The sequence below is a fragment of the Acromyrmex echinatior genome, chromosome 2, assembly GCF_024713525.1.
Source record: "Acromyrmex echinatior isolate Ae372 chromosome 2, ASM2471352v2, whole genome shotgun sequence".
NCBI lineage: Eukaryota > Metazoa > Arthropoda > Insecta > Hymenoptera > Formicidae > Acromyrmex > Acromyrmex echinatior.
The window spans coordinates 868,756-881,897 of NC_141853.1; the positions used below are offsets into that span (position 1 = coordinate 868,756).

General features: G+C 38.4%; 1 protein-coding gene and 1 long non-coding RNA gene across 8 annotated transcripts in view; both read right to left on the reverse strand.

The window, feature by feature from the left end:
• The window catches only part of Rbp6 (RNA-binding protein 6), a 748,725-nt gene that overhangs the window by 226,128 nt on the left and 509,455 nt on the right, over positions 1-13,142 (reverse strand). The window lies entirely within an intron of this gene.
• Positions 693-12,343, reverse strand: LOC147910381 (uncharacterized). The gene is made up of 2 exons (XR_015544273.1): positions 9,361-12,343; positions 693-8,576 (listed from the first exon to the last, which is right to left on the reverse strand). It is a non-coding gene; the product is annotated as an uncharacterized LOC147910381 (long non-coding RNA).

The window sequence follows — 13,142 nt, forward strand, 5'->3', positions numbered from 1 at the left end:
GGAGTGATTTGCGAAATAACCGCACGATGCTGAGCTCGTCCGTACCGTAATGCAGTTTCGTCGACACGCTGACTATGACATTGGTTATGATCGCGCGAGCGGATGACCATAAATTGAGCACTGAAACGATTTAACCCTCGTGGAATCATATTTAGGGTTAAGCGGTTTACAGACTTCCTTCCGTTTTGATTTAAGTGAACAAATGGGTTAAACTTTATTCGTACAATGCCGTAAAAAATTCCGGCAAGATGCGATAACAAACTGCAGTGTTTAGCCCAATAAAATTTTGAATTTATTTATCTTGTCACAATATACTACCGGTTCAATATTTTTTGGACTCAAAGCAAATTATTTGATAAATTATTCTAATCATAGCAATATGTAATTATTAACAAATTATTAACACACGTATATATGGATGCAGGTACATATCGCTTGTTGTTACAACAACGACACTACTCAGAAAATAAAATTTTTCAGAAAATGAATTTGAATGTTTTGAATCATTTAAATTTTGTAATATTAATCATAAAATGCTATTTTAATGCAATAACTAATTGTAAAGAAATAACAAAAAATGAAAGTATTTTGTTTCTCTTTTCTTTATATTTATGTCCTTTTTTGCAAGTAATTTAAAAATTACAATTTTCTGACGGATATTAAATATATATTAATAATCTTTTTATAGAGCATTTTGATAATTCAATCTGCAAATCATAAAAATTTCGCAAATCATAACAATTCATTTTGCGAATTCTTATTGAAGGAGAATCAGCAGTGAATGCAATAATGAAGTCCTTTCAAATTGTATACACATCCATTCGTTAATCTCCGTTTCTTTTGTGCTTCTATTCTCTCTGAGAATTTTCTAGACGATCGCGTATTCTGAAGAAGCTCTCTCTCTTTCTCTTTCTATCCCTCCCCCCTCTCTCTTTCTCTTTCTCTCACTATTCCTCTCTTTCTCTTAAAGGAGTAGGGATGTAAAAGGACATAATCGCGCATCTAAGCCGTCCAAGCACGTAGAAATTCAATAGCGATCTAAACTCAATCGCCTCGGCCACGAGTTAGCACATTCATAGTAGTTTACCCTCCAACTCCGCCCGCCAGTGCTATCCCCGCGAAAGGGCTGAATAGGACGTAAAGGCGGCTATTGTGAGGCACCATTCAATCGCCGACAACAGAAACACCATTAGGGGCAATGTACGGTGCTGCCAATTAAAATGTAGAGCGACAGCCGGAACGACCTTGTCTTCACATTATTCGGCCGTTGAATGTCGATCGAAACGCTAAATAAGCTGATAACACATATCACAGAAATGTACTATGCAAAAATCATTTAATAACTTTTATCTTTCTTTAAATTACATTAAATTAAATTTCAACAATTTGCATTTTAAGAGCTCATAGCTTAAAATTTCCCAAGTAACATGAAAAAATTATTAAGAGTTCATCTATAAGATATAAATAATTAATGTAATTCCACAGGAAAATAGGGATTTGTAAAAGATAGTTGAATATTTCGTTTCAATTTTATTATTCCTTTCCTTATCGTGTATTTTAAATTCTTATTTTCACGATGAGATTCGTTCGAAATCAAATTTCGTTTCGATTTGTGAAATTATTATATCTTCCAAGTCGTTCGAGTTTCAATGAGTTCCGGATATGGATACAAAACGAAAATTATGGACAATTGGAGTACGGTAGAACGCACCGACGCATAGCGAATTCGGTTGGCCGCGAGCGGTTAAATCACCGTCGTAAACCGCAATTCGTGTATTATGCCAACGCGATTCAACGGTCGAATGAGGTTGGAGGTCTCTTAGTGCGGATCTTGGGTGTACCGCATGTGCGCCGGCAAAGGATTAATTAACGAATCGTGTACCGTGCGCGGTCATGATGCGTGGCCGGACAACGTCTATATTCGTCGAGGCAGAAACCTCAATTCTCGTCGGACTCGTCCTACTAACAAGTCTCGACGTATAATAGTATTATTCCTTTCTTATACGACGCTGTGTATAACTCAATAATTTCTTCCAGGCACAGTTCCTCGCGAGAGTGATCGATATTTTGAGAGCCAAGAGTCATAACAATAACTCAGCTCTGCAATCTTCGCGCATGATTCATTAGGGCATAAGGCAGCCCAATTATTCTATAGTCCCTTCAATTTATCTTACTTCCTGACTGCGTCGTGTTAATTTCCTACGGCTTTAAAAGAAACTCTAACGTCATTAGTCGTAGTTACTCGCCATCAGATAAAGTTAGCGTGTACGTGTCATATGTCTGCTATTAACTACTAGTATTCTTCCAAACAGTTTTACAATTCTAAAGGATTACAATCTTCGAAAGAATAGCGTTCAGATATAAATATAGATATTGCAACGCAGCAATATCTATACCTACCGATCAATCGAAGATTAATGACTGTATTGAGTCCTTATCTTGAAAAATAAAATAATACTAGTCATAACATATTCAAAAATTTAATGACAATATACAAAAGTGTTATATGGGTATAATTTCCGATTATTTTTTCGAAATACACATTAACAGGATGTTTACTAAAATCTTGTAAAAAGATTCCCTAAGTATTTCGAAGTTTTTTTCAGATATTTTCATATTTTAAAATTCCAGGTAAGATTTTTTAATGCAACTTTGAAATAAAGTGCAAGGAGTACAAGCAATATAAATGAATTAGATATTGTAAATTAATAAAAAATAGGGATTTCATGAGACTACATCTATTTTTTACAACTAAAGTTGCAAAATATATATGCTATATATAATATATCCTATAGGATAATCTAAAGAAAATTAAAATATATAAAAGAAAATTACTACATGTAGTAAACTATTCTGTTCTGCTGAGTCTCACTGGGCATCCTGATTTTCTTTATAAAAACTCTCAAGCACACATGAATATATGGGAATGTATCACTTCAAATCTATGTATAAAAAATCACCACAATATATTAGTTTCCGCGTAAAAAATGACACTACACATTTAAATGTGTAAATCTATTTTTGACGGTACAATATGCTATTTTTACACGGAAAATTAATATCATATACATATATTGTAGCCATTTTTTACACACATGAATTTGCAGTCGTATCATATTTATTGCTAATCAATTGTCAACATTTTGCATTATCAAAAAAAAAAAGACAATGTTTTCAGAAAAAGACATAATATAAATTTAAAAATAAAATTCCAAAAATTTCTCTGAGTACCTATAAAATTCCAAGAAAATCCCTCACTTTCGATAGTAAAAGAAAATCTCCTAAGAATTTCTCCTAACGTTTTCTCCATATGTTTTCAGGTAGTAAATACTCTGGTCAAGCATTAAGAATAATTTATCGAATTGCATTTGTCGTGATTCGTCGAAATCTCAAGAGAAACGTGAGGATCTCCGACCGGAATAATTTTCCGAATTGCAATCAAGACTAGTAGACAAGAGTGCATACCTACTTTAGAACAGCGCGGAAAGTGCAGTCGCAAGAGTGTTAATTAATAACGCCAATACGCTTATGTTAATATCAAATATGTACGCAAGTGAAAATATTCCCGACGTGCACAAACGCAACGTGCAATCTGCAAAATGATCGTGAAAATGTTAGAGAGAGACAAAGATCGGGAGATTAAAAAAAGAGAGGAAATAGTCGAGAGGAAAAAAATGTGCTAGATTGCGCGCATGCAAAACGTGCGTTGTGTGCCACAGTTGCGCGAAAATATTCGCACGTACGAATGTATGTACGTGTGTGCAGAGTGGCGATAAAGTAATCTACTGTCGTTATTGTTTGACTTCTACCTCGCACTGTTCTCTCAAGTCCAGACCACTTCCGGGCTACATCGTTAATAATTACCACGAGATTCACGTAACCGCGAAATGTACGCCGCAACTGTTCCCTTCTAGCGTGGTGTTGTTAATTCCATTATTTATTTCATAACTCACGGCGAGATGGATTTTTAAACACCTGATAAGAGATAACTTGAGCAAGCGCATTAATTAAAATATCTCAATGTCACTGATGATCAAATTGCTTTGTTTTATTTTAAATTAAGTGACAAATATATTCAGACAAAAATAAAGAATAAAATTTGAATTTAATTAACATGATATATGCACATAATTGATATTATATTTTCCTGTATTATTATATTTTATATTTAAAATATTGGTCTTTTGGAAAAAATAAATAATAACAGTAGAAACGGTTTGCTGAAAAATTCTAATTCAAAGTTCAATATCTATTTCTTCAAAAATAATATTTTTGAACATCCTAAGTAGCGGTGAGATATCGTTAATATAACATCTATTAGTTAATAATATCACCAAAATTGTCATAAAAAAACGTTAGTCAAAAATAAAATCAGACTAATGATATTTATGTCGACAAAATTATGACATAACTATGATGAGAAATATACTTAATCTTACATAATATAAAGAAAGATATAACTTGTTCTTCTGTGGAAAAACATCTATCGTATAATGAATAAATAATTAACCGCCCATCTTTTCGCTATCCTTTTTCCCTTTTTCAGTTTTTTGTAAATTATACGATAAAATTTTGTTTACTCAAAGAACTTCTACTTAATGATTGATAACACTCTGTAGTTAACAAACTTATACCAAAAATAATTATGTCACATGAATAATCTATTGAATTACTTTTACAAAAAAATGATATTCCGTAATTCCCTCCTTTTCTTTCATAAATCAGATATATTGTTAATATATCACAAATGTTACGTTTATTTTACGTCATTATTTAGTTCACTGACGTCAAATAACGAAGGATGATTTTAAATTGTCGTTATAATAACTATATCTTTCTACTTGAAACGTATAGTAAATACTCGTACTAAACATATGGTTAGAGTATGAGAAACGCGTCGCTCTTCTCTCTTTTCTCTCTTATTCGCATATAGATACCACCACTAAGAGTTATTTGCGAGCACAAGATGTTCAGAAGCGCGCACGTAGATGTTCTTGTATATGTGTCGAAGAGATGAAAGTGGTCGGTTTGAGTGGATCGACGAGTCACCTACTTTTACATCCCTTCTGTTTATTGGCGGTAGGAGGGGTAGCGACCATTTGTACGTCATATCCTGAGAATCACGAGGACTGCTTCTGCCCTTCGGATTTAAAAGCATTCTGATGTAAACAACCGTATCTTCGACTACCTAATTCTTTTTTATCGATAAGACATTTATTCTTTCTATTCTTCTTTTTGTTATAAACCTGCATTCGCGCTTCTTTCACTCACGGAAAATCAAATCAGCTCGCGAAAGCTGTACGTATGTATGACACGTAATACATTTTATAACATTATTTGATATTACGAAAATTTGCAATTTTTCTGAAAATGTCCACTAGCTCGAAAAACATATAAGCATATATATGAATTTTTTTAAACCACTTTTTCATCCCAGATTCCACAATGATTTCATGTTTTTGCATTTTATCACTGTGCTGTTGTACAAGTTTTTTTTAAGTATTTTCTATACAAGATCTCGTCCGTTGCTTTTAATTGTCTTCATCTTTTTCTCCTCCGTGCTTCATCTTTCCACGAACCGGAGCAACCACCAAATCCGCTTACTTTGCCATTCGCGAGACGAGCAAACCGGGCTTTTCTCGGAAGACGAAGTCCGGCATCGTCGGACGATATAAAGAGCGTATCGTCATAGTCGTCAGGCCGGAAACTTTGGTATTTTGCTTTATATCTTGGAAGAGAAAAAGGCTTCTACATCGTTTCCAAGAAAAGACGAAGAGTAATCAAGCTCTGTCCCCGAAGGGCACATCGCTGTGGGGAGCTCAACGGAAAAATGACCCTCAGCATCCTAAAGCGTCAAACTTTAAAGGGGCGCAGTTTAGGACTCTGTTCGCGTAATAATACCTCGTTCCGTTATCGCCGCTTTAAATCCAAAATCTCTTCCACTCATTGGTATTTATCAATGAAGCATACTTGCGCGATAAAAATGATGTGAAGAGATGTTCTCTACTTCAAAAGCACATTCGTGCACTTATCACTCGTTGCACTTCAATTAGTTCCAATTAGTTCATGCGATACTAATTTAATACTATACGAGGTATTAATTTTTTGCGGACCAAGTTATTTTTACCATTGAAAGAAGTATCAACAAAAAGAACGCTCATTCGTAAATATGAACGGTGACGGAATATTGATACTCCGGAAATATCGATAATTGGTTGGAAAATGCCGCCGTGCCTGTGATCGCTGCTTGCAAAGCATTTCAGGTTTTTTTTTCCATGTATTTTGGCGAAAAATAGGATCTCGTATTTTTATATTGGAAAATATTGATTTTTCGTTAGGGTAACGTCATAGCAACATAATAACTATGCTCTGAGAATATCTATGATTCGTTGGAAAATATTTATCTTTCTTATTCGCGAGTCTGACAAGTTGCAGATCCACGCTCGCGATATTAAAAAGATATTAAATGTCTCAGACGGGATTGTAAAATCGTGCCACACACATTCTGAAGTAGAGATTGTATTTCAGATAACGGTGAATTTTACAACGCAATGCAATATATGGGTCAGCGAAAAGGGAGGGTGTAAAAGTTCGTAGAGATAAGGTGGATGGATTTGTGTGACGATTATCTCGCGTGACAATGCGTCCGCAATTTCCGTCTATGCAGCATGAAGTTTTAGGAACTCTATTCAAATGCCTCGCAATGATCGAATAAGTAAACGTAACATTTAACAGAGGTATCAACGTGCCATTTACAATATATAAATTTTCATAATATATGTAATATAATATAACAACCAATGGGAATAATAAAATTATATTTAATCATTTCTAATCGTAATGTAAATATAATTTTAGGCATTAATTATATTTCTTCTGATAAATTATAAAGAAATGTGTGAAAGTAAAGGAGTACGAATTCTTAATTGAAAATCTATTACTTCTTTTAATTCTATCTGCAATCATAATACTTATGAATCCTTCATTTTTACAGCCAAATTGATTCTAAAAGCGCAGTAATAAAAAGCTCCGATGATTATAAGAAGGAAAAAAAAGGAGACAAATAGTAAAGTAAAGTGGAAATAATGAACATATTTCGTGATGCCTATTAACAGACATATGTAATCGATATTGGATGATCATAAAGCGACAGTTTAAAACTAAAAACGGCGGAAGATTCAATGCGGATAGCAATCGAGACGAAGAGGTGGCGGAGAAGGAAAGAGACGGAGAGGCAAGTCCTGCTGGACGGCTGCCACAAGGCGCTCCGAAAGTAACGATCTCGTTATCGTTCCGCCTCGAGAAGTGAAGGACTTAAGATAATAAGTTTGTATGGGAGGGTGGAGAGTCCTTAATAAGAAACCGGAGTGCTTTCGCGCGCGAGAGGGAAATAGCGCTCGCTTACCTTGCCTCTCTCCACCGTCATCCGCGTCAGACCACTCAACTTATTAATTCCATTAATATTTCTTTCATGCGATTTGACGCACCGACGCGGTGAGATTATTAAAAGCGCGCGAAGAAGCCGTAATACTCTTGGAAACTTTGTCTCTATTACCACGCGGTACTTGTTTAAAAAAATTAACCAATTCTTCCGAGTACATCGTTCGGAATGCCACGCGCAGTAAAGTAAGATTTATTCTTTTTCATTCCGCGATTTCATCGTTCTCAGCATCATCCTCGAGCGGGAAATTGGATAAATATTCTTTTGGAAATTTAATTTCAATTATCTAACTTGTATACATAATTTTACTCATTAAATATTCTTTATGATATTATTTTCTTCTGATTTTCATTTGGCCATTTTTTTAATTGCCAAATAATAAGTTAATACAATCAACATTTACATAATACAATCATCTAATATATGTTGTTGCGATAGAAAAGATATGTATTTTCAGAATGAAAATAATACAAAATATGAGATAAATTAATTAGGTCTATCCTAAAGAAAAATAATATCATAATTACTTTCAAAAATTCAACTACTCCGATCCATAAATAAACTACGTAAATTATTAAATTTAACAGATTCGAATAATATAAAGTAAAAATAAAATTCACTCAATAAAGTGAAATATTTTTCAGGTTTGACGTAAATGAAAATCAATATGAACCAAAATTTGATCGGCTCACTTTCAATAATTAAATCGAATGAGTTATTTAAAGTGACAGAAATATATAACAGCTATAATATGTTTGCAAAAACAATTATTTGTATCATATATAAAAAAGTAGGATCTTTCTCTATTTTTAATATTATTGATTATTCGGAATAAATAAGTCCAAATAAAACTATAAATGACATTTATTCCCACAGAAAATATTTTAGAACATGAAAATAAACAACGCTGATTTTTAAATAATAAAATAAAACTTCATATGTGTGTCTCATTAACCTCATACATTTCAAAAAATTAATAGCTGACTGCATTAAACTTCATTTCGTAACTGACAACTGATGATGAATCTGAACGGAAACTGGTTCGTCAATGTCGTCACTTGCAAAAGTGACCGTACAAATTTGCTTCGAATATCGTAGGCGTATTTGCGCGGGATATAAGATAGACGTCATCTACCTATACAGATAAAACAAAGTTAAGAAAGATTTTGAAAATAATAGTAGACCTAAATGGGCGAATTGTACGAGACGAAATTGTCTGCTGTCATCTCAGTGAAACATTTCGGTCACTGCACATTGTTGCGAGGAGTGCATGAGCGAGAAGAACCAGGATAGAGATAGATAAATAGATAGATAGAGAGAGAGGGAGAGCGAGGGAGAGAGAGAGAGAGAGAGAGAAAGAGAGAAGGGGTTAAAGGAAGAGATGGGAGGGGTAACAAGGGGGTAACGGAGAAAGAAAGAGAGAGAAAGAGAGAAGAGGGAGAAAGGGGGAGAGAGACAGAGAGAGAGAGAGGGAGAGGGAGAAAATATCCGACACCCCGGTTGGTTGGTCCGCCTCTGTCCGACGGATGACGTCCACGATCAAGCTCCACCCACACACATGCCCCCAGCCAACGCACACATCCACATATACACACACATACACACACATACAAATACACACATACTCATACACGCGTGCGTACTTACACCTACGCACTCGTACACACATACACGCACGCACACGGTTTTGTGCTATCCGATGCGTACGTATCGAAGCCGACACTCGCGCGACACACATACACACGCACACGCACACGCACACACACACACACACACACACACACACACACACACGCACACGTACACATATAAACACACGCGCACGCATTCGCGGTACTCGTAAGCTCGCGAGACCCTTCGGGATTCTCGGGATGGAGAAGCTTGCTTGGTTCGCGAGAACAGGGTTGCACGCATCGTACCTTCTCGGGGGTGATGAGCGGCGTGATGTACGTGGTGACCGCCGTCGTGTATACCTTACGATGACCACTGGGAAGATGAAAAAACTTGCAGGGTCACCCAGTACCACTGGCGGAGTACCGAGTGCCGTGCGGTCGGCGCGTTGTTCTTCCTCGACGCGGGAGGGAAACGAGTGTCTCGATCGGAGCCGATCTGATCGACCGGCTGCGAGCGGCGGATACGCGGGTTGTTCAGGGTTGTTGAGCACTCACGCGCGTGTACCTGTTGTTTCGTGCGACGTTTGATGCGTAACACGAATATGACGAATTCACCACACTTCCGTGGATCTTGCTGTATTCACTTAAACGTCAAGGTGTACCTTGAAGGATTCGCCGTGTGATCTTTACAATTCGTTTACCACAACGGATTAAGGTGCTTTCGAGAGATGTAGATCATCGATCCTGGTTATGGATTTGTTTTAGAGAATTCTCTCGACGGCTCTTTCACAACTTTTCTCACACCGGATTTAGACGTAACTGCTGGATTCGCGCTGCGATCGTACACTTTTCGCGATGAGGAAGAAACTTGAATGATCCTCGGGCCTTCAGCGGGCAACGTTACCACGGTCGCGAAGGTGACGGGACCACGGTTGTTTGCTGAGAGTGTCAATCGGTTTCGCGTGTACACTTTTCCTCTTCCGACTAGTTATCCTAGGTCGGCGCGCCTCTGTCTAGTTGAAGTGGAACCGGTAACGTCGTATCAGATTCGTCGTATATCCTCCGCTGTTACCACCGTCACGGGGAAGGTACAAGCGAGAGAGATGAGGAACACTCAGGATAGACAGAGAGAAAGAGAGAGACAGAAAGAGAGAAGGAAAGAGATCGACTTGCGAGCACACAGGCAGGTGGTCGTCGTCGCGCTCTTCCGTCACCGTACGTCGGGTTTCAATGCTGCACGCTGTGACGCCGAGAACAGAATGGGGCGATCGTAGAGGCCCGGGCAGTGAAGCCGTAGCGAGGGGAGGTGGAGAGAAGCCGCGCGGGTGGTGACGGCAGAGTGGGGTGCCGGATAGAGGGGCGAGTGGGTATTCCGGGAAGGGGCCCCTTCATCCCGCTCTTTCGCCGTTCGCGTCCTCCGCCCTCGAGCGAGCGCTACCCCTCCGAGGCGCGCAGGCGCCCCCGGGGCGCTGCCACCGGCTCGAGGGGAAGTACGTTTCCAAAGAAAGACGAAGGGAGAGCTATCCTAAAGAGGAGGAGGGTGAAACAGCGTGATAGAGGGAGGGAGGGAGAGAGAGAGAGAGAGAGAGAGAGAGAGAGAGGAGAGGGGAACGCGGGCTCTTCTCCTTCTCGCTCGCTTCCTTCCTTCCTTCACCAGCAGCACACCCCAGCATCGACCGACGCACGCTGCTCCGAGCCGCTTTCGTATCCTCTCCTCCCGCGGCGTTCGTTTCCCTCCTCTCTACCCGCAAAACCTTCTCGCCATGCCGACCCAACGGGAATACTTAATGCCAGGAGAGAGGCTGACTGCTTGACTGCCTACGCCAAGCCACGCTCGCTTGACGGCGGGATGGCAGCGAGGGAGATCAGCACACGGAAGTGAAGAGGCTCGCGCGAGCCGCCAGATGTTGCTTGCGAACCTTGCGGCTACTTGTTACGCGTCCGCGAGTTACTCAGCTGATGACAGGATCACGATAGAATTGCCAAGTTGTTGAACGGATAGCACACACCGCTGAGAAATTTTTATTCGTCTACATCACGTCAAATTCTATTCATTCTTATCTTCTCACTTAATACATTATTATGTATTGTATATTGATTTCCGTCAATTGACTGTGTGACTGTATATACATATTTAATTTGAAACAACAAGTTAGAGCACAGTCAGATATTATATAGTACGTATAAACTTTAATGTATAGATCGAATGCAACTCTTATTGAACTATTTAAAGCAAAACGAGCTGACGGCCGCAATGAAAGTCCGTTCTGTCTATATTCTATCGACAGCTGCCAAGATAACGCAACAGCGATGACCCGCTGCGCAAGTAGTTCGAACCCTCGCTCGGACCAGAACCGGAGTCCGGCCAATATTGACCACTACTACTGCCGTCGCGTCGGATCCCGAAGCCAACTGTTTCCTCGGCCCTGCTGCCAGTACTGCCTGGCTGGCCGGAAGCCAGAGCCTCTCTGTCACTCGTCTAGCGTCTCGGTGTGAACGTATCCTATGCTTAACGCGGAAGGAAGGGACTAACCTAACCTAGAAAGATTTCATTGAGCCGCAACGTGACTTGGCTGGCCGCCAATACTATGGACTGTCTACGCGGACTGTCGCAATGACCGCTACTTGCGAGAATCTGCCATAAGAATCGCCGTTTTTGGGAAATATCGTCACTATAGAATGTGCCATCAAAGCTCCTTGGATAAAGTCGAATGGCTCCTCGGTTATCGAAGGGGAGAGGCGACCATTTGGGGGTCGTAAGATCCTCCGGGTTAAGTTTCCACGAAAGTATATATTCCGATATCGATATTACGATTTTCCTTTATCACTGGAGGAAGATAAGAAATTTGCTTTGTTTGCCCGCTATTCGGTCTACGAGTTAGGGATGCTGCCGATTGTTATCGATAACGCTAGCACCGGAGTACAGGATTCCTAATACTCAAAATGATGGCGCTTGCGGGAGACGAGTCGTAGGGGAAGGCGTACGTTGCTTGCTCGCGTACATTTGGCTTGTGTCCAAAGCGAGACGCTGAATGAACTTGGCGGGAAAACCGCATTGGCGCGTGTTTCCTTCTGTCGTACGACAGACGCGACTACAATGGCTGGCAATATCCTTGCACCGGCTGCGTAGAGACGTCTCTATGTTGGAAGATAACACTGACGATAACCTCGGAATTTATCGACCCTCTTATGATAGCAAATAAATTTGTATTGTCCCAGCTTCTTTCATGTAGCAAGTTATGTTGAATAATTTTATGTATAATATAATTGAATTTCGACAATTTGATATTCCAACCGCATCACGAATATGCAAAAATGTTAATTACATGTCAATCATTATTAACTATAATTACTCGCATCTCTGCTTTTTTTCCATATATATATATATATATATATATATTCATAAGTATTAATACAATGAGTCGTTTATTTTTTAATGATAAAGTTTAAATTCTATTATAAAGCCAAGCATATTCGACTTTAGCTCCGAAACCAAAACGCAAAACCGTCGACGCAAAAAATTCAATATGGGTAAATTTTCGGGGACTGTAAAGTGTTGATATGCGTCGCTCAGATTTGTCATCTAGACAGACATGTGTCAAGAGAATATTTTGAATTTTAATAAAATATGACAAATATTGCCGAAGCCTCTGTGTAGTCGAATGTTGAGGACGCATAGAATCCGGGTTTAAATTAAGCTAAGGCAATATTTTTTGAAATAATTGTAAATTATTTCCCGATTTAAGACTCTTATTAACATTAGATTATTAATTAATATTCTTATGAACATGCTTATTAGCGTCAAAAATTATTAAATTATTTGTCAATTTAATATATATAAGCGATAATTACTCTAGTTCTGCTCACGATTACCAAGATCGAAAAAAATATCGGCGCGCGCAAAATCGCAATTTGCAGAATCGGTTATGTATATGCACAGAAATATTTAAGCACTAAGATCTGCTTTGATCGAATTTCTCTTCTTTGATAGAATTTCTCTCTTATTTAATTAAATTTATTCTCATAGATCCAAATCGTATCATAATGCTTAATAAAATGTAAATCGATTGTGATGTACAAACGCATTG